At 41.3% G+C, this 24,223-nt stretch overlaps 1 protein-coding gene across 3 annotated transcripts in view; it reads left to right on the forward strand.

The window, feature by feature from the left end:
• Positions 1-1,187: 1,187 nt before the first annotated feature.
• Positions 1,188-24,223, forward strand: part of PDE4B (phosphodiesterase 4B) — a 315,672-nt gene continuing 292,636 nt past the window's right edge. The window contains exons 1-3 of one of the 3 annotated variants that reach the window (XM_075832791.1): positions 1,188-1,262; positions 8,588-8,731; positions 13,973-14,341. The gene's annotated coding sequence lies outside the window, so the exon portion shown is untranslated. Of the gene's footprint in view, positions 1,263-8,587; positions 8,732-13,972; positions 14,342-17,025; positions 17,231-24,223 lie in introns of those variants that run through there. The other 2 variants (XM_075832792.1, XM_075832790.1) reach the window with 2 other exon arrangements.

A 24,223-nucleotide genomic window follows, 5' to 3' on the forward strand; every position in this document is an offset into this window, starting at 1 on the left:
GGGAATTTATAAACCGCTGTACACCAGTATTATGGCGCACGTCATATTTGCGTAGTAATTTCCGACCTTTTGTCGTTTCACGCCGCCTCCACCATTTTTTCACAAAAAGTGGACGGAGTTTAGCGTGAGGTGGCTAAACGCCATAAACTGATGTAAATTATAGAAGAAATGTGCTCCAGCTTGTAGCTGGCATAGATTTTCCTTTCTTCCGTGCGGACAGCAGAACATGCGACACATTTATTAAGAGTGCGCAACTTAGGGTATGTGCACACACACTAACTACGTCCGTAATTGACGGACGTATTTCGGCCGCAAGTCCAGGACCGAACACAGTGCAGGGAGCCGGGCTCCTAGCTTCATACTTATGTACGACGCTAGGAGTCCCTGCCTTGCTGCAGGACAACTGTCCCGTACTGTAATCATGATTATACTACGGGACAGTTGTCCTGCAGCAAGGCAGGGACTCCTAGCGTCGTACATAAGTATGATGCTAGGAGCCCGGCTCCTTGCACTGTGTTCGGTCCGGGACTTGCGGCCGAAATACGTCCGTCAATTACGGACGTAATTAGTGTGTGTGCACATACCCTTACTGCTGCAGGCTCCAGACTACGGGCCTATAAGGGTATGTTCACACTACAGCGTCCATAACGGCCAAAATTACGGGGCTGTTTTCAGGAGAAAACAGCCCCGTCATTTCAGCCGTAACGGCATGTGCAGGCGCTTGAACGCCGCGTCCATTACGGACATAATTGGCGCTGCTTTTCATTGGAGTCAATGAATAACGGCTCTAATTACGTCCCAAGAAGTGACAGGACACTTCTTTGGCGCAGGCGTCTTTTTACGCGCCGTCTTTTGACAGCGGCGCGTAAATATACGCCTCGTGCGAACAGACAAACGTCAGCCCATTGCTTTCAATGGGCAGATGTTTGTCAACGCTTTCAAGCCGCATTTTTCAGACGTAATTCGGGGCAAAAACGCCCGAATTACGTTCGTAATTAGTGTGTGTGAACATACCCTTACAGTCCAGTAAGGAACTCTTCCCTACAGTCTGCACGTAATCTTGTCTGCCATCTGCTGATGAGGAGGGGACATTACATGGGAGATTTCCACCTTTCACCAGCAGATGGCAGACAACATTACAGACCGCAGTCGAGTCAGAGAGGAAGAGGGAGAGAGAGTTCCAGCATCTCCATATCACTGCTGACTGGAACTGGTGTCTACATCCCACTGTGACAGAAACCCAGCAGAAAGAAAGAGAGTGTGTGAGTGTGTAACACAATGTGTTTTTGTGTGTGTCAGTGTATATATATATATATATATATATTAGTGTGTGTGGTTTTGGTTTTCTATACATTTATTATGCATGTATGGACAACACCCCCCCCCCCCCTTTACAACATTCAGCCTGCGCCCCTGGTTTTGACTGACATTGACATTGACTTCACAAGCCGCTATATCCAGTCCATATACGTTAAAATTCCTTTACTCCGGCATCTGATGGTTCACAATTTCTGATTTGCTCTTCTATACGGACAAGTTGGCGCCGTGCTATCGTGACATGGCGGCGGTGGTGCCGCTATAGCCTGTAAAGTAGGAGGCGTCTATTGTATGAGCTGATGTTCTCAGATGAGATGATCGTCTGCTCCGTCATAGATACATATGAGAAGACGACGTTTCTGAAGCCTCTGATCTCCGGCACCACTCGTGACCGGAATAAAGCGCTCGACCCCCCTCGCACTGCTCAGAGGCTTCTTACTGGAAATGTGACGTGAACGGTCCTCGTCTACAATTTTGCCAGTTAAAGGAATTGTCTGGTTTAGAAAAAAAATACATTTTAAAATATTCTATTAGGGCATTCTGAGTTATTAGAGAAGCGGGGGTGCTTCATTTAGGACCCCCCCCCCCCACCCAAATGAGCCGCGAACTTGTCAGTCCATACAATGCACGTATCACAGTGATGTTAGTGGGCACCGTGTAATGCTTCATTTCCCCAGTTGTGGCGCTGCAGGCAGAATTGAACACTTGCTGCCTGTTGATCCTGCAGATAAGGCCTCAGGCACACTTCCATAGCCATGTGCACGGCCGTGATTTTCGGGTCGGCCGGGGGCGGAGCGAGCCGCTTGCAAATTGTGGGCCGTGCACATGGCCGCGTGCATTATTTTCAATGAGCCCAGACCGCAGAACACGGCCGTAATAAGACATGCCCGTTCTATCTGAAAACCACGGTCGTGTGCATGGCCCCATAGAAATGAATGGGGCCGCAATTCTCCGGTGGATTTTCGGGCGAATTGCGGCCGCAAAAGCACGTTCGTGTGCATGGAGTCTAACAGCTGAACGTTTTTGCCGGGTTCCCACGGGACGGATACGCTGCGTAAAAACTGTGCGCCGTCCCCGACCTGGAACCCGCTGCACATTCCATCCAAAAAAACTGGACCACATTGTGGTGCGGTTTCTAGGCTGGGATTTCTGCTGCGGAAAACAGCGTAGAAAGAAAAAATATTTAGGGTATGGTCACATGTAGGGTTTTCAGGCGTATTTTGGGGTAAACACCTCGAAATACGCCTGGAAAAATGTTAGCATTCGATGGGAAAAACAGCGTGTACTTCAGACGGGGCGTTTTTTTAACGCTACGGTTTTAAAAAACGGGGCATAAAAAAACGCATGTCACTTCTTGAGCCATTTTTGGAGATGTTTTTCATTGTCAATGGAAAAACAGCTCCAGAAAAAGCCTAAAAAAACGTTTTCCGCTCCGAAAACGGCTGAAAATCAGAGGCTATTTTCCCTTGAAAACAGCGCCGTAATTTTCAGCCGTTTTTAATTGTGCGTGTGAACATATCCTTATACTTACCGAGGCCGTTGTCATGGTGATGTGTCTCTCCTTTGGCTTCCAGTACGGCCTCCCCAGATGACACTGCAGCCCATGTGACCGCTGCAGCCTGTTATTGGCTGCAGCGGTCACATGGAATGAAACGTCATCCCAGGAGGCCGGCCTGGAGGAAGAAGCAGGGAGTTCTAGGCAAGTATAAAGGTTTTTTTTTCTGAGTTGCGATTTTTACGGTGGAATCGCGACAACACTTGGAATTTGTGTTCAATGGGGAAAACCTGCAACAGAAAAGCAACGAAAATGCAGCATAAATTGATATGCTGCGAATTGAAATAACGCACAGCAGGTGAATTTATGAACGTTTTTGCTGCACTTTTTTTTCCGCGGCGTGGAATTTCTCCTCCACTTTGCTGCTACTGTAAATGCTGTGGAATTTCTGCACAGAATTCCGTTGCGAAAATTCTGCAGCGTTTATGCTACGTGGGAACCCGGCCTAAAGCTGTCCGCAGCGGGAATCCTTGTTATCAGGTTACTGATGAATCTTTCTAACAAAAAAGGCTCAACCCCTATAAACCCGTTTCTGTTTAGGGTATGTTCACACGCAGCAGCAAAATACGTCTGAAAATACAGAGCTGTTTTCAGGCAAAAACAGCTCCTGATTTTCAGACGTTTTTGAAGCAACTCGCGTTTTTCGCGGCGTATTTTACGAACGTTATTGGAGCTGCTTTTCAATGGAGTCAATGGTGTATTTTTTGTAAAAAAATTTTTTAAGACATATGCTTGTTGTCAGTGAATAGGAACCGTCATTATTTTTACCGAGAGGCTGAAAAATCAGTCCTGGTCTTGTATTGCTCACATTGGTGCACAGCTCGTTATGAGAGCATGATGATTTCTGTACTGTAACAAATTGTTCAGCATTGTTATCACCAAATGGCCTGGAAAGATTCTCATCCTGTGAAAGAAAACCAATAAAGTTTCCCATACACTGACAGCAAGCAGACATCTTGAAAATCTTGAGCAATTGATACACAAATTATATTAGGAAGTTGCAGAACTTTGGTGTTGTCCAGAAATAGAAAAACATGGCTAATTTCTTCCAAAAACAGCGCCACCCCTGGCCACAGGTTGTGTGTGGTATTGCAGCTCAGCTCTATTCACTTCAGTAAAGCTGAGCTGTAATACCAGACACAACCCATGGACAGGGGTGGCGCTAGAAGAAAGCCATGTTTTTCTAACCCTGGACAACCTCTTTAACCATTTGCATGCCAATTTCCAGCATTCTGCGCCTATAGATGTGTGAATGTAGGGAAATCACAATCCACATTCTCTTTGCGTTTTATATTAATGGAAAAATGGAAATAAATGAAGCAATGTATTGGAGGATTTTGTTTTATTTATACTAATGAAGCGCAGATTTCTCCCGTACGGCAATTATGTCTAGAATGGTAATTAATTGTTACTGTAGCTAATCGTAAATCTCCTTCTACAACCTCATTATATCTTCCCTCGGTTTACGTGTTTATGGCGTTGTGTGTCTCAGGGCCATGGAGATGTTTTTCTTACTGTCATATCTGCAATTGATGTTCATTTAGGTTAATTGTAGGTTTAGGAGAGAATATAAGTAATCCATTCTCTGTCGTCTATGGGAAGTGTCATCCGTGCGGCACTTCAGTGATGACACTTGATAATTATGTTATAAACAGTAGTGTTCAAAAAAATAACCGTCCATAATCATTAACCTGATAAATGAATGTTTTTGGTAGAAGTGATATTTCTACATAGCAAATAATTGACTTGTAAGGCAGAGTTCACACAGAGCGGAGACGCTGCGTATCCGCCCTGTGTGCCACAGGGAATTCCGGGCGATAAACCGCACCAAACTATGTTGCAGTTTTTCGCCCGGAATGTCCGCTGAGGAAAACTGGGATAAGGTTTCATCTCAGGAGACCGCTGTGATAGCCTGTGATTGGCTGCAGCGGTCACGTGCAATGAAGCGTCATCCCAGGAGGCCGACCCTATGACGTCATCCTGGCCGGCCTCTTGGGTTGACGTTTCATCCCATGTGAACGACGCTGCAGCCTGTGATTGGCTGCATCGGTCAGATGGGATGTAATGTCATCCCAGGAGGCCGGACTGGAGGAAGAAACACAGACTCCTGGGTAAGTATAAGATTTTTTTTTATTTTTTCTGAGTTGCGTTTTTTGCGGCGGAATCGCTGCGACCCTGCCACAAAAAAACGCAACGTCTGTTATTTGTTGCGGGTTTTACCTCCCCATTGAATTCAAAGGGGAAAACCCACAACAAATAAGCAGCGTTTACGCAAATACAATTGACAAGCTGCGGAACAAACTTCAATTTCTGAGCGTTTTTTCCGCTCCGTATTTGCGCAGCGATCGGATGACGTGTTTGATCCAATCTACTGTATTCTGCTTCGTATTTTCCGTCCGCGACTCCAGATGGAAAAAATGCCGCAATTCCGCTACTTGTGGACAAGCCCCAAGTGTAGTAGAAAAAATACAGAGCCAACATTTAGGACATGCCGCTCATTCTGAGTAATTGAATCATTAATTGTAAGGGGCTTGTTCAAAATAATAGCAGTGAAAAGATAAATTCTTGCCGTCCTTCATTCTGTGGAATAACAGGGGTTAATTTTGCCCCTTATATAAGCTCGGAGGGTGGTAAATGTGGCACGTGTTGGTTATAGGGCGTTTCCTGCTGAAATACCGGGTGAAGTGGGTCGTTCCAGACGTCGTTCTGATGAAGAACGGACTTTGGTTAAAAAGTTGATTGGAGAGGAAAAAACATCTAGAAAAGTGCAGCAAATTATAGGCGGCTCAGATAAAATGACCTCAAATGCCTTGAAGTGGCAACTAAAACGTGAAAGACGCGGAAGAAAGCGGGAACTGCTGTTCAATGGATGGAAGAATAGAAAAGATGGCACAAGCTCAGCCAATGATCCCCCAGAAAGACCAAAGAAGATGTGAAGTCACCAGTGATCGGCTGCAATCAGAAGACGATCAAGTGAAGCCGAGAAACCAGCAAGAACTCCCCGCAAAAAAGACGTCCTGAAAAAGGTTAAAACTTGCCAAGGAACACATTGACTGGCCCAAAGAGAAATGGTGCAACATTTTTCGACTGTTGGGTCTAGTGGCCACAGATCGTATGTCAGGCGACCCCCGAGCACTGAATTCAAGCCACAGTACGCTGTGAAGACCGTAAAGCAAGGTGCTGCAAAAATCCTGATATGGGGATGTTTCTCATACCACGGTGTTGGGCCTATTTATCACAGACGAGGGATCATGGATCAGTCGGAATATATCAGAATACTTGAGATCACGTTGCTCTATGCCGAAGAGGAAATGCCCTTGAAATGGGGGATTCAACACGACAATGACCCCAAACACAGCAGTAAGCGAACAACATCTCGGTTAGGCTGGATTCACACGAGCATGTTTGGTCCGTAAAGGACGGAATGTATTTCGGCCGCGAGTCCCGGACCGAACATTGCAGGGAGCCGGGCTCCTAGCATCATAGTGATGTACGACGCTAGGAGTCCCTGCCTCGCTGCAGGACAACTGTCCCGTACTGTAATCATGTTTTCATTTAGATTGTGTATTGCTTTATTTGTACCTATTTGTTTATGCAATGCTAATAATTCTCACAACCAGGTGGCATTTTTCACTGGGTGAATACCAATGGGAATTTATTTTTGTTACAATGTGACCTTCAATATAAGATTAGTTTCACTCTCTAGCAATTTATAATTATAATACAGTCGTATCTATACAGATAATTCACTAGTGCTTGCGCACTTTACATTGACACATGTAGAAGAAAAAGTAGTTCGGATAAGGGAAGGATGTTAGAAAGTTTTAACGGTTAATACCATCACAATCTAATTTTATTTTAGTTTTATTTTCCTCAAAAAAATAATTATTTTCCGTTTGAGTTTTTTTATACAGTGGAGGAAATAAGTATTTGATCCCTTGCTGATTTTGTAAGTTTGCCCACTGTCAAAGACATGAACAGTCTAGAATTTTTAGGCTAGGTTAATTTTACCAGTGAGAGATAGATTATATAAAAAAAACAGAAAATCACATTGTCAAAATGATATATATTTATTTGCATTGTGCACAGAGAAATAAGTATTTGACCCCCTACCAACCATTAAGAGTTCAGCCTCCTCCAGACCAGTTACTGCTCCAAATCAACTTGGTGCCTGCATTATAGACAGCTCTTACATGGTCACCTGTATAAAAGACTCCTGTCCACAGACTCAATGAATCAGTCTGACTCTAACCTCTACAACATGGGCAAGACCAAAGAGCTTTCTAAGGATGTCAGGGACAAGATCATAGACCTGCACAAGGCTGGAATGGGCTACAAAACCATAAGTAAGACGCTGGGTGAGAAGGAGACAACTGTTGGTGCAATAGTAAGAAAATGGAAGACATACAAAATGACTGTCAATCGACATCGATCTGGGGCTCCATGCAAAATCTCACCTCGTGGGGTATCCTTGATCCTGAGGAAGGTGAGAGCTCAGCCGAAAACTACACGGGGGGAACTTGTTAATGATCTCAAGGCAGCTGGGACCACAGTCACCAAGAAAACCATTGGTAACACATTGCGCCGTAATGGATTAACATCCTGCAGTGCCCGCAAGGTCCCCCTGCTCAAGAAGGCACATGTACAGGCCCGTCTGAAGTTTGCAAATTAACATCTGGATGATTCTGAGAGTGATTGGGAGAAGGTGCTGTGGTCAGATGAGACTAAAATTCAGCTCTTTGGCATTAACTCAACTCGCCGTGTTTGGAGGAAGAGAAATGCTGCCTATGACCCAAAGAACACCGTCCCCGCTGTCAAGCATGGAGGTGGAAACATTATGTTTTGGGGGTGTTTCTCTGCTAAGGGCACAGGACTACTTCACCGCATCAATGGGAGAATGGATGGAGCCAAATCCTGAGTGACAACCTCCTTCCCTCCACCAGGACATTAAAAATGGCTCGTGGCTGGGTCTTCCAGCACGACAATTACCCGAAACATACAGCCAAGGCAACAAAGGAGTGGCTCAAAAAGAAGCACATTAAGGTCATGGAGTGGCCTAGCCAGTCTCCAGACCTTAATCCCATCGAAAACTTATGGAGGGAGCTGAAGATCCGAGTTGCCAAGCGACAGCCTCGAAATCTTAATGATTTACAGATGATCTGCAAAGAGGAGTGGCCAAAATTCCATCTAACATGTGTGCAAACCTCATCATCAACTACTAAAAACGTCTGACTGCTGTGCTTGCCAACAAGGGTTTTGCCACCAAGTATTAAGTCTTGTTTGCCAAAGGGATCAAATACTTATTTCTCTCTGCACAATGCAAATAAATATATATAATTTTGACTATGTGATTTTCTGTTTTTTCTTTTTTTATATAATCTATCTCTCACTGGTAAAATTAACCTAGCCTAAAAATTCTAGACTGTTCATGTCTTTGACAGTGGGCAAACTTACAAAATCAGCAAGGGATCAAATACTTATTTCCTTCACTATATATATATATAATTTTTTTTATTTTTTTATTATTTAGGATTTTTATTATTTGTACCTACTCATTTATGCAATGCTAAGAATTTCCCGCACCCAGGTGCCATTTCCTGCGGGCTCTGAACGTCTTGTATGTAAAACCTGACACATCTGATAAATGATTCCTTATCCTTATTATCATATCCACTCTAGAAAAATAAATTGTAACAAGCCATGCATGTTTTCCAGATCGTCTGCATTTCCCGACACAGAGTAATGGAGTTCTGCAACTAGTTTTTCCACTGTTGTCATGTGATCAGCAAAACAGAGTTTCTTTTTAGTCTATAACCATGGAGACCCATAGGACTGCATGAGAGCTGTATACACAAAACGGTAAGAGATTTTAAATCAAGACTATTTGCAAAGTTGCTTAATTTTTTTATTTATTTCACATGCATTGCAGAAATGACAACTACTGGGGGAAAAAATCCCTACGGTCCAGCACTCTGTGTGCCGCATACGGCCTTCGTGGGCTCTGCTGTGTGCGTGAGACCTTGTAAGGTTTGATTTACAGATCTGAAATAACATTTCACGACTCCGGTGACATCATAGAAATGCTGAGTGGTTGGCTGACCCACGGCACACTCATTGTAGATTGAAGTGACATTCGGGGGCGTTTTTGTGAATGAGGCCGCGTGGTGATTGCAAACATGGCAGTTCACAGCAGTCCTGACGACACTATGGCTTCTATAGCTCTATTGTAAGCATATTAATCACACGTCTGTATCAACAGGGATGATTCATTAAATTGCCGTGTCACGTGTACTGAATGTATATTGTATCCTTTGTAGGATCTTTTTAACATGTCACATCTCCCACTCTACTGTGTGTGAATCATGAAATTGACATGACACATGCTTAACTTCTTATTACCACCCCAATTTGTCCGTCATTACCTGATCTAGGGCATCGTCAAAGATCATTTCCTCCTAAGATTAAGAAATGCTGGAGTCGTTCTCTTCTGCTGAGCTGTTAATAATGGTATTCAGCCATGTCTTGTTAATATCAGTTTCTGGGAAAGTTAAGTTCAGTGGCGTACATAGAGGAAAGGGTGCCCCAAATACATAAATGAGGCCCCTTTCGGCAGCTGCTTGACCCTAACACACTTCTAACCTCCTGGTGCCCCCATCCCATTTACAGTTGCTTGCAAACATTGAAGGACCTGTAGAGTCCACATGCCTGTGCAGGTTCTCATCACCCGGAATAGGTGCCCGCTTTCCAGGGGTGCTATAGCAGATGCCGGATTAGTCCTTGGCCGACTGACAACCAATATAGCGGCCCTGAGTGAAATCGGTGTTAGGGTTCCAGGATTGCGAATTTCCAGGATTGACAGATAAGTATTGAGTCACTATTACAAGATCACATTTTAGATTCTATCAAATATATCTCTGCACAGTGAGAGGGATGGGATTGCCAGCACTGGCGTAGCTATAGGGGTTGCAGCGGTCGCAATTGCGACCGGGCCCCGAAGCCAGGGGGGCCCACAGCCCCCCGCACCACATCAATAAAAAGTTACTATAGTAACTCGGGCCGCGGGCCCCTGTTACTATAGTAACAGACTTTACTTACCTTCCTGGTTCCGGATCGCAGCGGAGGTCCTGACGTCAAGCGCTGTGCGCAGCGCATGACGTCACAGCGCTATGCGCCGCGCACAGCATCGAGACGACAGAACTACCGCCGTGGCTGAAGAGGAAGGTAAGATTAGCCCTGACTGGCGGGGTCCGACTCCCGGGACCCGCCAATCAGCTGTTTTGAAGGGGCCGCAGCACTCATACGAGAGCTGCTCCCCTTCATTCCGGTCACTTCATTCCGGTCACACTGTGAATCGGTGTCGGCGATTCACAGTGTGAGCGAGTAGTGAAATGAAGGGGAAGCAGCTCTCGTACGAGTGCTGCGGCCCCTTCAAAACAGCTGATTTGCGGGTCCCGGGAGACACATCAGCTATTGATGGCCTATCCTATGGATAGACCATCAATGTTTAGGGACTTTAACAACCCTTAAGCCTACGATGTAGCAGGCTTAGGGGGCCCATGAGACAGGATCACAGATTGTGTGATGCTGTCTGCTGGGCCCTGTATCTAAGCCAATCACATGGTAGGCTTAGATACATGGCCCATGTGTGATCCTGTCTGATGGGCCCTGTATATAAGCCTACCACACTGTAGTTTTAGATACAGGGCCCCAGCACACCGTAATCTTATACTGTATAAGATTACTGTGCTGGACCCTGTATCTAAGCCTACCTTGTGGTAGGCTTAGATACAGGGTCCCAAAGACAGTATCACACATGGGCCCTGTATCTAAGCCTAACACATGGACTACGTCGGATTCCAAAACTACTTCGATGACGGCTTTTTTTTTTTATTATCAATAAAATGGTTAATGAGGGTTGTGTGTTTTTTTTTTAATTATTTCAATAAAATATTTTTTCTATGTCTTTGTGTTTTTTTTTAAACTATATTACTACCGCCTTAGTAATGGCCGCCGCCTGAGTGACACCATCCATTGCTAAGGTGGGGCTTAGTGTTAGCCGATGCAGAGGCTAACACTAACCCCCATTATTACCCCGGTACCCACTGCCACCAGGGGTGCTGGGAAGAGCCGGGTACCATCCAGTACCTGACCACCTGGGGTGGCCGCAGGCTGGTATTATCAGGAGGGGAAAGGCCAGATACAGTGGCCCTTCCCACCCTGGTAATGCTAGGCTGCTGCTGCTTTATTGTATCTGGCTGGTTATGAAAAATGGGGGGACCCCACGTCATTTAAAAAAAATAAAAATAAAAAATAATTGGAAAGAACGATGTCGGGTCCCCACCAATTTTCATAACCAGCCAGATACAAAACAGCAGCAGCCGGCAGCATTACCAAGGTGGTAGGTGCCACTATTTTTGGCCTTCCCCAGCCTAATACTACTAGCCTGCGGCCACCCCGGTGCCTGCCCGTCACTACAGATGGACGGGTACTGGTTCGTACCCGGCTCTTCCCAGCACCCCTGGTGGCGGTGGGTACCGGGGTAATAATGGGGGATAGTGTTGGCCTTTGCATCGGCTAACATTAAGCCCCGCCTTAGTAATGGAGGTTGTCAATCAGCCAGCGGCCATTACTAAGGCGGTGATAATAAAGTTTAAAAAGATAGAAAAAATATTTTATTGAAATAAAAAAACACAACCCTCATTAACCATTTTATTGAGAAAAAAAAAAACGCCGTCATTGAAGTCCTCGAATCCGAAGTCCAACAACCGAACCTGTAAAAAAACACAAACACACAAAAATAATCAGTAACACAAAGAAGCAAAATTATTATTCTTACCTTTCCTGGGTCCAGCGCTGGAGCCGCAATGTCAGCGAGCTGAGCCCTGTATCTAATCCAATCATGTGTGATACTGTCTGCTGGGCCCTGTATCTAATCGTATCATGTGTGATACTGTCTGCTGAGCCACTGTATCTAATCCTATCATGTGTGATACTGTCTGCTGGGCCCTATATCTAATCCAATCATGTGTGATACTGTCTGCTGAGCCACTGTATCTAATCCTATCATGTGTGATACTGTCTGCTGGGCCCTATATCTAATCCAATCATGTGTGATACTGTCTGCTGAGCCACTGTATCTAATCCTATCATGTGTGATACTGTCTGCTGGGCCCTATATCTAATCCAATCATGTGTGATACTGTCTGCTGAGCCACTGTATCTAATCCTATCATGTGTGATACTATCTGCTGGGCCCTATATCTAATCCAATCATGTGTGATACTGTCTGCTTAGCCGCTGTATCTAATCCTATCATGTGTGATGCTGCCTTCCGAGCCACTGTATCTAATCCGATCATGTGTGATACTGTCTGCTCAGCCACTGTATCTAATCCTATCATGTGTGATACTGTCTGCTGAGCCACTGTATCTAATCCTATCATGTGTGATACTGTCTGCTGAGCTAATGTATCTAATCCTATCCATAGTTTATAGGGTCGTAGTGCTATAGATATGCTGTCTCCTATACACACATTTTTTTTGGGCGGACACATATGTATTGGGGCTATTTCCCCTGACATTTTAAGCCCTGAGGGTATGTTCACACGGCAGCCTCCGTTACGGCTGAAATGACGGTGCTGTTTTCAGGAGAAAACAGCTCCGTAATTTCAGCCGTAATGGCATGTGCAGGCGTTTTTCGCTGCGTCAATTATGGACGTAATTGGAGCTGTTTTTCCATGGAAAACTGCTCCATTTACGTCTGAAGAAGTGACAGGCACTTCTTTGACGCGGGCGTCTTTTTTATGCGCCGACTTTTGACAGCGGCGCGTAAAAAAAATGACCGTCGGCACAGAACATCGTAAGACCCATTCAAATGAATGGGCAGATGTTTTCCAACGCTTTTGAGCCGCATTTTCGGACGTAATTCAATGCTAAAACGCCCGAATTACGTCCGTAAATAGGGTGTGTGAACCCAGCCTTAGTGACGCCCCGGCTGCTAGTGCTGCATTGTTGGGTCACTTAGGAGACCCAGCGATGCAGCTGAAAGCTGCGGACCGTCGGGCATGAGAAGTTTGCGGGGGGGGCCCAATAAGAACTTTTGCATCGGGGCCCATGAGCCTTTAGCTACGCCCCTGATTGCCAGGAAGAGTTGATGGAGGGCGGAGTGGATCCTGGTTGGCATTAAAATAGATCCATTAACGATAATACGGCTAACAGTTGTCAGATGACTACATCATGTCCTAGAAGATGAAGGTCAGAGAAGCACAAATATACATAAACCGCTCACAAGAGAAACACTGCAAACAGCTACTGCTCATAAAAATATTACAATCTGATTTGTATGGGGTTCTCCCGACTCTGCCATGACAAAAGATGTCTCGGGAAAGAAGGATCGGGCATATTGGATTTCAACATGCCCGATCCTTTGTTCCAGCGGGAGATAAGCTGCTGCCAGAGGTGCAGTATATATATATCTTAAAAGCTCGTAATGCCATTTCCTAATATTATATTAAAAGTTGCCCAGCGTAAAGCTTACAGGTAATTATAGTTTCATATTTTTTATTTAAATCCTTCACTGGTTCATTTTTTTTTTTAAATAATATATCTATACAAGGGTCAAAGCTAAATTTTTCGGTTGCAGATCTCCCCCTGTCCTGCTTCCCTTCATCATTCAGCCATAGAGCTCAATGATAACATTCTGGTCACCACTAGAGGGAGCTCACTGCATGCAGATTTACTCAATAATAAATCTGTCTTCATTAAGCTCCCCCTAGTGGTGGGTACAGGCAGTCAGAAAGTAATCATTTAACTCTATGCTGTGTGAAGGGAAAAAAATGTGTTTTGGAGCGCAGTTAAATTAAGCTTTGACCCTCTAAACAGATCTATTCTGAAATTATCAGCACAGAATTTTGGACCTGTTTAGAGAAGATAAAAGAGTAAATTAATAATACAATCTAAAATTGTCCCTTAGTTTAAAGATAAGGTTGATTTTTAACTGGGATTTGAAAATGCTCCTTTTTTAAAGATTGCAGAATCCTATTATAGAAATATAGCGCTGTTGGATATAGAAACTAGTTCATCCCTTTTACATTATTTTTAGTTTCCAATGTCTAGCCATTGTGCGGCGTGTAGCCTCTTATTCTGATCATATCCCTGGATAGAACTGGCCATACACATAGAAGTAGGAATACAGAAGACTACAAATCAATGCAGGCAGGAGGATTCTCTGATTTGTGTTGGATGAACACTTTCCTTCAGACCTAACTGGAAAGTCATGTTCATGCTGTGACCGATAACGCCTGTCGCGTATTTTGGAGAGAAAAAGGAATCGCTAGAAAAGCAAAGTGTTTATCTGAAATCCAGCAGAGCATCCACTAATGGCCTAAATCCGATAAATAACGATGACGTTCTATTGTGTCTGCTGAGAGGGACCTTTCCTGGCATCAAAGTCTCCACGGTACTAATGCAGGTCAGTCTTTTAAAGGGGAAGTTCTTTTTCTATTTTGTCATGAAAAAGTTAATTATGCATAAAAAAGTTGGAGTAATTTTGTTTAAGGGGAGAAGTTGGGATCCCTCCCTCTCTTTGCAATTAGTTGGAATCTGGGGGGTGTCCGAATCTAAAGGGGGTGTCCAGTAACAGCTGGATTGAAATAATTTGTTTCTCGTTGTCTTCAATAGATGGCCATGGTCCTAAAGAGATGGACTTCTGGCTTTGGCTGATAGATGGGGGGTCCTGACGAGTTAAAGCGACGATCCTAAATTTAGTTTAAATTCAACTCATAAAATACACATTTTTGGCCACCGCCATGCAATAACTGCTTAGAAAGATAAAAACCCAATCATAAGGTAAAGAAAAATCAAAAGCAAATTAAAATTGATGTACCACCTATTTAAGAAAAGAATATATATGTTGTACACCTCTACCTGATTAAAATCAGGGTTGTGACATTTCTTTATGACCCTCTATTTGAATATAATTGGGTATAAAAGACTGATATTTTGATTAAGATAAACCTCGGTTTGTAAAGGGGGTGCTATTGTATTGCGGTCTATGGAAAAAATGTGCCTAGGCTGTGGTGATAAGTGGTACTGCAAGTAATAGGTGTACAGTAACTAAAAATTCCAAATAGAATCGACGAATGATACAATAGTAGCGATAACTGATAAATATTATAAAGGATGAAATTCAGAGGGGATATTATTCTTACTATAAACATATGCATTGGTCTTATCGGTCAAATTATCATTGCTCTATGGTCAACCCAAACCCATTGCAAATATTTTGCACCAGGTTAATTAGAATTACATTTTAGGCATCTACCACGAACATAATTTATAGCGGTCAGCTGGGTGCTGGGAATTATATCGATCTTGGGGCCGCAGTTTATGTGCCGGTCACTGCAATTATATCCAGTAAGATGATAAATAATGTTTTTCATGTGTCGGGTTGTATTTTATCATCTCATCCATCAATCGTCATCTCATTAAAATACATGGAAAACGGCAAATAAACAATTTTTTATTTCTTAGAATATTTCTACTATTCGGACATTTTTTGTTTTCTGTAGGATCATGCATGCAATTATCCTCTACACCAGAACGGGCAGGTTATAGGGGGTCAGAAACGAGGGAGAGGGGAGGGGGAGAACCATCTGCTGCCCGGGTAGGGGTTTGACTTCGATCTCTGTGACTGTGGACATGGGGCGAAGAGATGCTGCGACTTGTCAGGGCAATTAGTAAGTCACGTCAATGTGTCAACATTCGCTCCATGCCAGGGAACAGTTCGCAGCATTATAAAAGTGGAGAACGCGCAATCTCCTCCCTTTCATTATATTTATAACCAACATCCAAACTTCTACGTCTTCCGGAAACAGTCACTCAACTATAATCAGTGAGACAGAAATATATATCATTATATTAAGGGGATTATATGGGATAATGAATCCCCTGCTGTAAATTATAGGGCATACTACAATGCACCCTGAAGCTTGGGGACGCAGGTTGAGTGCTTCTATACAGGTAAGGGTACTCTATTACTACTTAGTATATTGTATTTGTCCCTATTGTTTGCTCATACATTACGTTGCCAGTGGGGAACATTCCTATATGTGGGACCCTAAAAAGCAAACAACGTGGCGGAAAAAGTATTAATTAGGGGCTCAAGAATTCTCCAACAATGGCGTTCATGGAGAACGTGGGGCCCCCTAGCCACTCTAACAGAAGATTTGGTGCCTCCATTCCATATTCATGACTCGTAAGAAAAAAAAAATCTTGTTACTACATTTACCTTTAAAACGGTTGTCCAGGATTAGAAAAACATGGCTGCTTTCTTCCAAAAACAGCGCCACACCTGCCTCACTGGTTGTGTCTGGTATTGCAGCTCAGCTCTATTGTGAATGGAACAGAGCTGCAATAGCACACACAGCCTGGGGACAGGTGTACTGCTGTTTTGGGAAAAAGCAGACATGTTTTTCTAAAGCTGTATAACCCCGGAATAAACATTGCCGCTGCCAAGGGTGAAACAACTCAGCTCTGCTACATGAGTACATGTATTTTCATACAAAAATAATCTTTAAAACCAGGTGTCCATGAATATAGCAACAGTGTAATCATTTCTTCTAAGGGATACATGCCCAGCTCCTATATCACTAGGCAGATGTGCAATTCAGGTGTCTGGAAAAGCTGGGTGGCAGTAATGGCAGCTATATCAGTTGTCACTCTGCTTTCCCAGCAGCAGATTTAACCAAGAAGTGGCTGAATCCAATACCATCTGGTCATGAGGACGTCTCGAGGTCTCATTATGATCATGTTTCTAGGAGGAAGGCTTCGGTAGTTGTCGATGCCATCCATGTCTCTTTATGAAGCTGCTGCCTATGGAAATCTAGGGGAGGATGGTGCACCCTGGTCGCCGTTACGCACCTGGCATCTCTATGAATCATTTGGCGGGGGGGGGGGGGGGAAAGGGTACAATTATAAAGGAGAGCTGGTGTCAGAATAAGACCGACACCATTGTGGAAGTTTAGGAAATCTATCCTTTTGTTCCGTGCTGGGGAAAGGCTTTCAATTCCCAGAGCGCTGTGCACAGAGGCAGCCTGACAGCGCCGTGACTGTATATCCAGATGGAAAGGGGGGGCGGTTTGGGGTGGGCTTGGAATCTGCGGGTGTGTGACTGGAGGACGCCCATGTCTTATGAATGGGGCTTGAAGCGCTCCAGCACCAGGCCAGCTGTAATGTAAGCACATTGGCTCCAGATACAGGACAAAAGAGGATCAGGGACCCCCCCCCCCCTATAGTGCCAGTATACGCTACACCGGAGGGATCAGGATGGACAAATGCAAAGGGTCTTCTTGCTGAATGGGTGAGTCTGGGGTCTTCTCTTAGCATCCTCTGTGTGTTTCATTTCATCCATTCCATAATCCGCTCATGTTCAGTGCCACTCGTTGTATCCACATAGCCAGGGAGGCATCAGCCATCGCTGCTCCAGGCATCACTCCTGCAAACTTCACAGGATTCTTGTTTGTTAGAGCTGAGCCAAGACATTTGGGAGGGGGGCACAATGACGCTGCTGTCCTAAGGGAACTTTCATGGAAAGCAAAAACTCTATTGTATTGTGGATGTTATTACTGTGTCCGTTTGAGATATATATATAATATTATTACACTATTGTTATTATATTACATTGTTGTTGTTACATTATTATTATTATTTTTTTCTTATCCTTATTACTATGATTGTTACATATTTACTGTGCATTAGTCAGGGCTTAAAGGGGAAGTTCACAATAACATGTTGCTGTGTTATGTAAGTGTGCATGATTTACCTTACTGGACCACATGGTTTCTACAAGAAGTCAGGAGAATCTTAGAGAATGCTGCCATGTTTCCTTAAAAGTCCATCGCTATAGAGGTGTCGGATCAATAAATAGAGTTCAGTAGTGTAAGTGGAGTCGCTACATTTGATGGCTTTACCGATTTCAAATTTCAATGCAAATTCTGAAACATTTATAGAAGCTGCTTGTAATGTGTGTACAATATGATTGTTACCCTCGAGGTGGCCATAGACATCACATATTAATGATCCGACCATAAATGATGATTGTTAACAAGCCGCCTGTCCATGATAGTCTCCTGTATGTTATATATTATAGGATAGTAGAATTATATTCCCCATGTCTACACGCCCGAATACAGCCGGATGGATAATGCAGTAAGAACATTAGGAAGGGTATGGTGACACATTGACTAATTACTGTACCCCTCCTAGTACTGTCTAATATATGAGAAGCTATTCAGTGACATAAAGAAAAGTGATGTATACCTGCTGGAGATGGAGATACCGCTCAGAATTCACTGCTGTTCTTACATAGGCAGCAGAATTATGGTAGTTATATTCTTGCATATAGGGGGCAGTATTATAGTAGTTGTATTCTTGTATATAGGGGGCGGTATTATAGTAGTTATATTCTTGTATACAGGGGGCAGTATTATAGTAGTTATATTCTTGTATATAGGAGCAGTATTATAGTAGTTATATTCTTGTATACAGGGGGCAGTATTATAGTAGTTATATTCTTGTATATAGGAGCAGTATTATAGTAGTTATATTCTTGTATATAGGAACAGTATTATAGTAGTTATATTCTTGTATATAGGGGCAGTATTATAGTAGTTATATTCTTGTATATAGGAGCAGTATTATAGTAGTTATATTCTAGTATATAGGGTGCAGTATTATAGTAGTTATATTCTAGTATATAGGGGGCAGTATTATAGTAGTTATATTCTTGTATATAGGGGCAGTATTATAGTAGTTATATTCTTGCATATAGGGGGCAGTATTATAGTAGTTATATTCTTGTATATAGGAGCAGTATTATAGTAGTTATATTCTTGTATATAAGGGCAGTATTATAGTAGTTATATTCTTGTATATAGGAGCAGTATTATAGTAGTTATATTCTTGTATATAGGGGGCAGTATTATAGTAGTTATATTCTTGTATATAGGGGGCAGTATTATAGTAGTTATATTCTTGTATATAGGGGGCAGTATTATAGTAGTTATATTCTTGTACATAGGGGGCAGTATTATAGTAGTTCTATTCTTGTATATAGGGGGCAGTATTACAGTAGTTATAATCTTGTACATAGGAGGCAGTATTATAGTAGTTATATTCTTGTATATAGGAGCAGTATTATAGTAGTTATATTCTTGTATATAGGGGGCAGTATGATAGTAGTTAGATTCTTGTATATAGGGGCAGTATTATAGTAGATATATTCTTGTATATAGGGGGCAGTATTATAGTAGATATATTCTTGTATATAGGGGTCAGTATTATAGTAGTTATATTCTTGTATATAGGGGGCAGTATTATAGTAGTTATATTCTTGTATATAGGGGCAGTATTATAGTAGTTATATTCTTGTATATAGGGGCAGTATTATAGTAGTTATATTCTTGTATATAGGGGCAGTATTATAGTAGTTATATTCTTGTATATAGGGGCAGTATTATAGTAGATATATTCTTGTATATAGGAGCAGTATTATAGTAGTAATATTCTTGTATATAGGGGGCAGTATTATAGTAGTTTATATTCTTGTATATAGGGGGCAGTATTATAGTAGTTATATTCTTGTATATAGGGGGCAGTATTATAGTAGTTATATTCTTGTGTATAGGGGCAGTATTATAGTAGTTATATTCTTGTGTATAGGGGCAGTATTATAGTAGTTATATTATTGTATATAGGGGCAGTATTATAGTAGTTTATATTCTTGTATATAGGGGGCAGTATTATAGTAGTTTATATTCTTGTATATAGGGGGCAGTATTATAGTAGTTATATTCTTGTATATAGGGGGCAGTATTATAGTAGTTATATTCTTGTATATAGAGGGCAGTATTATAGTAGTTATATTCTTGTATATAGGGGCAGTATTATAGTAGATATATTCTTGTATATAGGGGGCAGTATTATAGAAGTTATATTCTTGTATAGAGGAGCAGTATTATAGTAGTTATATTCTTGTATATAGGGGGCAGTATTATAGTAGTTATATTCTTGTATATAGGGGGCAGTATTATAGTAGTTATATTCTGGTATATAGGAGCAGTATTATAGTAGTTATATTATTGTATATGGGGCAGTATTATAGTAGTTATATTCTTGTATATAGGGGGCAGTATTATAGTAGTTATATTCTTGTATAGAGGAGCAGTATTATAGTAGTTATATTCTTGTATATAGGGGGCAGTATTATAGTAGTTATATTCTTGTATATAGGGGGCAGTATTATAGTAGTTATATTCTTGTATATAGGAGCAGTATTATAGTAGTTATATTCTTGTATATGGGGGGCAGTATTATAGTAGTTATATTCTTGTATATAGGGAGCAGTATTATAGTAGTTATATTCTTGTATATAGGGGCAGTATTATAGTAGTTATATTCTTGTATATAGGAGCAGTATTATAGTAGTTATATTCTTGTATATAGGAGCAGTATTATAGTAGTTTTATTCTTGTATATAGAGGCAGTATTATAGTAGTTATATTCTTGTACATAGCGGGCAGTATTATAGTAGCTATATTCTTGTACATAGGAGGCAGTATTATAGTAGTTATATTCTTGTACATAGCGGGCAGTATTATAGTAGTTATATTCTTGTATATAGGGGGCAGTATTATAGTAGTTATATTCTTGTATATAGGAGGCAGTATTATAGTAGTTATATTCTTGTATATAGGGGCAATATTATAGTAGCTATATTCTTGTACATAGGAGGCAGTATTATAGTAGTTATATTCTTGTACATAGCGGGCAGTATTATAGTACTTATATTCTTGTATATAGGAGGCAGTATTATAGTAGTTATATTCTTGTATATAGGGACAGTATTATAGTGGTTATATTCTTGTATATAGGGGCAGTATTATAGTAGTTATATTCCTGTATATAGGAGCAGTATTATAGTAGTTATATTCTTGTATATAGGGGGCAGTATTATAGTAGTTATATTCTTGTATATAGGAGGCAGTATTATAGTAGTTATATTCTTGTATATATGAGCAGTATTATAGTAGTTATATTCTTGTATATAGGATCAGTATTATAGTAGTTATATTCTTGTATATAGGGGCAGTATTATAGTAGTTATATTCTTGTATATAGGGGCAGTATTATAGTAGTTATATTCTTGTATATAGGGGCAGTATTATAGTAGTTATATTCTTGTATATAGGAGCAGTATTATAGTAGTTATATTCTTGTGTATAGGAGCAGTATTATAGTAGTTATATTCTTGTATATAGAGGCAGTATTATAGTAGTTATATTCTTGTATATAGGAGCAGTATTATAGTAGTTATATTCTTGTATATAGGAGGCAGTATTATAGTAGTTATATTCTTGTATATAGGAGCAGTATTATAGTAGTTATATTCTTGTATATAGGAGCAGTATTATAGTAGTTATATTCTTGTATATAAGGGGGCAGTATTATAGTAGTTATATTCTTGTATATAAGGGGCAGTATTATAGTAGTTATATTCTTGTATATAGGAGCAGTATTATAGTAGTTATATTCTTGTATATAGAGGCAGTATTATAGTAGTTATATTCTTGTATATAGGAGAAGTATTTTAGTAGTTATATTCTTGTATATAGTGAGCAGTATTATAGTAGTTATATTCTTGTATATAGGAGCAGTATTATAGTAGTTATATTCTTGTATATAGGGGCAGTATTATAGTAGTTATATTCTTGTATATAGTGAGCAGTATTATAGTAGTTATAGTCTTGTATATAGGAGCAGTATTATAGTAGTTATATTCTTGTATATAGGAGCAGTATTATAGTAGTTATATTCTTGTATATAAGGGGCAGTATTATAGTAGTTATATTCTTGTATATAGGAGCAGTATTATAGTAGTTATATTCTTGTATATAGAGGCAGTATTATAGTAGTTATATTCTTGTATATAGGAGAAGTATTTTAGTAGTTATATTCTTGTATATAGTGAGCAGTATTATAGTAGTTATATTCTTGTATATAGGAGCAGTATTATAGTAGTTATATTCTTGTATATAGGGGCAGTATTATAGTAGTTATATTCTTGTATATAGGAGCAGTATTATAGTAGTTATATTCTTGTATATAGGAGAAGTATTATAGTAGTTATATTCTTGTATATAGGAGCAGTATTATAGTAGTTATATTCTTGTATATAGGAGAAGTATTTTAGTAGTTATATTCTTGTATATAGGAGGCAGTATTATAGTAGTTATATTCTTGTACAGTACGCAGCAGGCAGTATTAATATGCATTACTGCATTCTACTGCTTTTGGCAAAATACTTACACATGACTTCAAAATAAATATAGGACTACACTGCACTCAATGTAGAACTCCAGATAATACAGTTATAGCAGTAAAGTAATGAATTTCTTCAGCTAGAACCAATGGTACAACTTAGTTTGGCACTATTTGAGCACTGTTTGGCGGTGTGCAGGAACAGTATGGCAGTATGTGAGCTTAATGAGGGCCAAATGGGGCACCTGGGGCAGTCACTGAAGGCAGTATCTGTGGTTGGCACACACTTTTATAGAAGGTTCTGTGTCTCATTTCCATGTTTTGCTGTTAATAAATACTGTCAAATCCGCATGTCCAGGTAGACTAAGCTCAATTTGTGTATGCGGATATCTTCTATGCATTTGTTTCTCACATCCTGTATGCTGTTTCTGGGGGGAAAAACAATATGGCCACCATTGCACCTCTTATAGGGGTTCCACTCGGCATTCTTAGGCCCCGAAATAGCGAATTTACCTAGTCATCCAGTAATATATATTGTACTTTCTTTATACTCCTGTACTACTAGACGGATTTGCCTTTCCTGGCTCTAGGAAGGCTGGTTGATGACCCTTATGTAAGCTGTAATGACCTCTATATTGGTAGTCACCCAGCTTTCCCATGTGAATTAATAAAATAAATACATTTTTATAAAAATGCTCTTTAAAGTTTTTGTACCCTGAAGCAATCTGTAGCATTTACTGTGTATGTAGAATTAGGTCAGATCTCTGAATGTAAAGCTGGCATCTATGAGACGTCCTGTCAGAACGAGCCATTGACTCCCCACAGAGAGCGGTCGAGCCCTTTGATAACATCAGTCGCACGTTGCTGTGAGATCCGGTGACCTGGCAGCCGCATGTTCTCTGTCATTTAGCAGCTTCATAAAGACTATACGCAGGTAATGGTTTAATAACTGTACCGCTGCCTGCACTTCAAAACTCTCTCTTTCCTGAATATCTAACAAATATGTTTTGGCGTTGGGGTGGAAGGGATGATGAGCCTCCTCCAGCAGCTTGGCATGTTGGCAGGCTGTGAAAATAATTCTTTACATAATGTTAACTCGTTTCCCTGGTGCCAAACAGGGCAGTAATAAAATCTATATGTACAATGAGAAAGATGCAAAATATCAGCTTGTTCTTCAAGATGTATTACCCTCACCTGTAGCCCCTGCCCATACAATTACCCATATCGGACATACATGTTAAAAGACCATACTAGGACTATACATACCGTTGCCCATACCAGAGCCATTGCCAATACTAAACATGCCACCACCCATACCCAAACCATTGCCAATACTAAACATACCACCTCCCATATCCCAGAGCCATTGCAAATACTAAACATACCAACCCCAATACTGAGCCATTGCCAATACTAAACATACCACCTCCGTACCCAAACCATTACCAATGCTAAACCTACCACTGTCCATAACCAAACCATTGCCAATACTAAACATACCACCACCCTTACCCAAACCATTGCCAATACTAAACATACCACCTCCCATATCCCGGAGCCATTGCAAATACTAAACATACCAATCCCAATACTGAGCCATTGCCAATACTAAACATACCACCTCCATACCCAAACCATTGCCAATGCTAAACCTACCACTGTCAATAACCAAACCATTGGCAATCGTAAACATGCCACCACCCAAACCATTGGCGATACTAAACATACCACCGCCCATACCCGAGCCATTGATAATACTAAACTTACCACCCCCATACCCGAACCATTGCCAATACTAGAAATGCCGCCACCCATACCCGAACCATTGCCATCATTAATTTTAAGATGGTCCATTCTAAAAATGTACCATACATACCTATGCCACACACCCATGCCGATTGTAAACATGCTATTGCCCATACTAAACATATTGTAAACATGCCATTGCCAAACACCCATGCCAATAATAGACATACCACTGTCCATACCCAAAAAATTGCCCATACAAAATATACCATTGTACATAATGTATCAT

This window comes from Rhinoderma darwinii, chromosome 7 (assembly GCF_050947455.1).
Source record: "Rhinoderma darwinii isolate aRhiDar2 chromosome 7, aRhiDar2.hap1, whole genome shotgun sequence".
Taxonomy (NCBI): domain Eukaryota; kingdom Metazoa; phylum Chordata; class Amphibia; order Anura; family Rhinodermatidae; genus Rhinoderma; species Rhinoderma darwinii.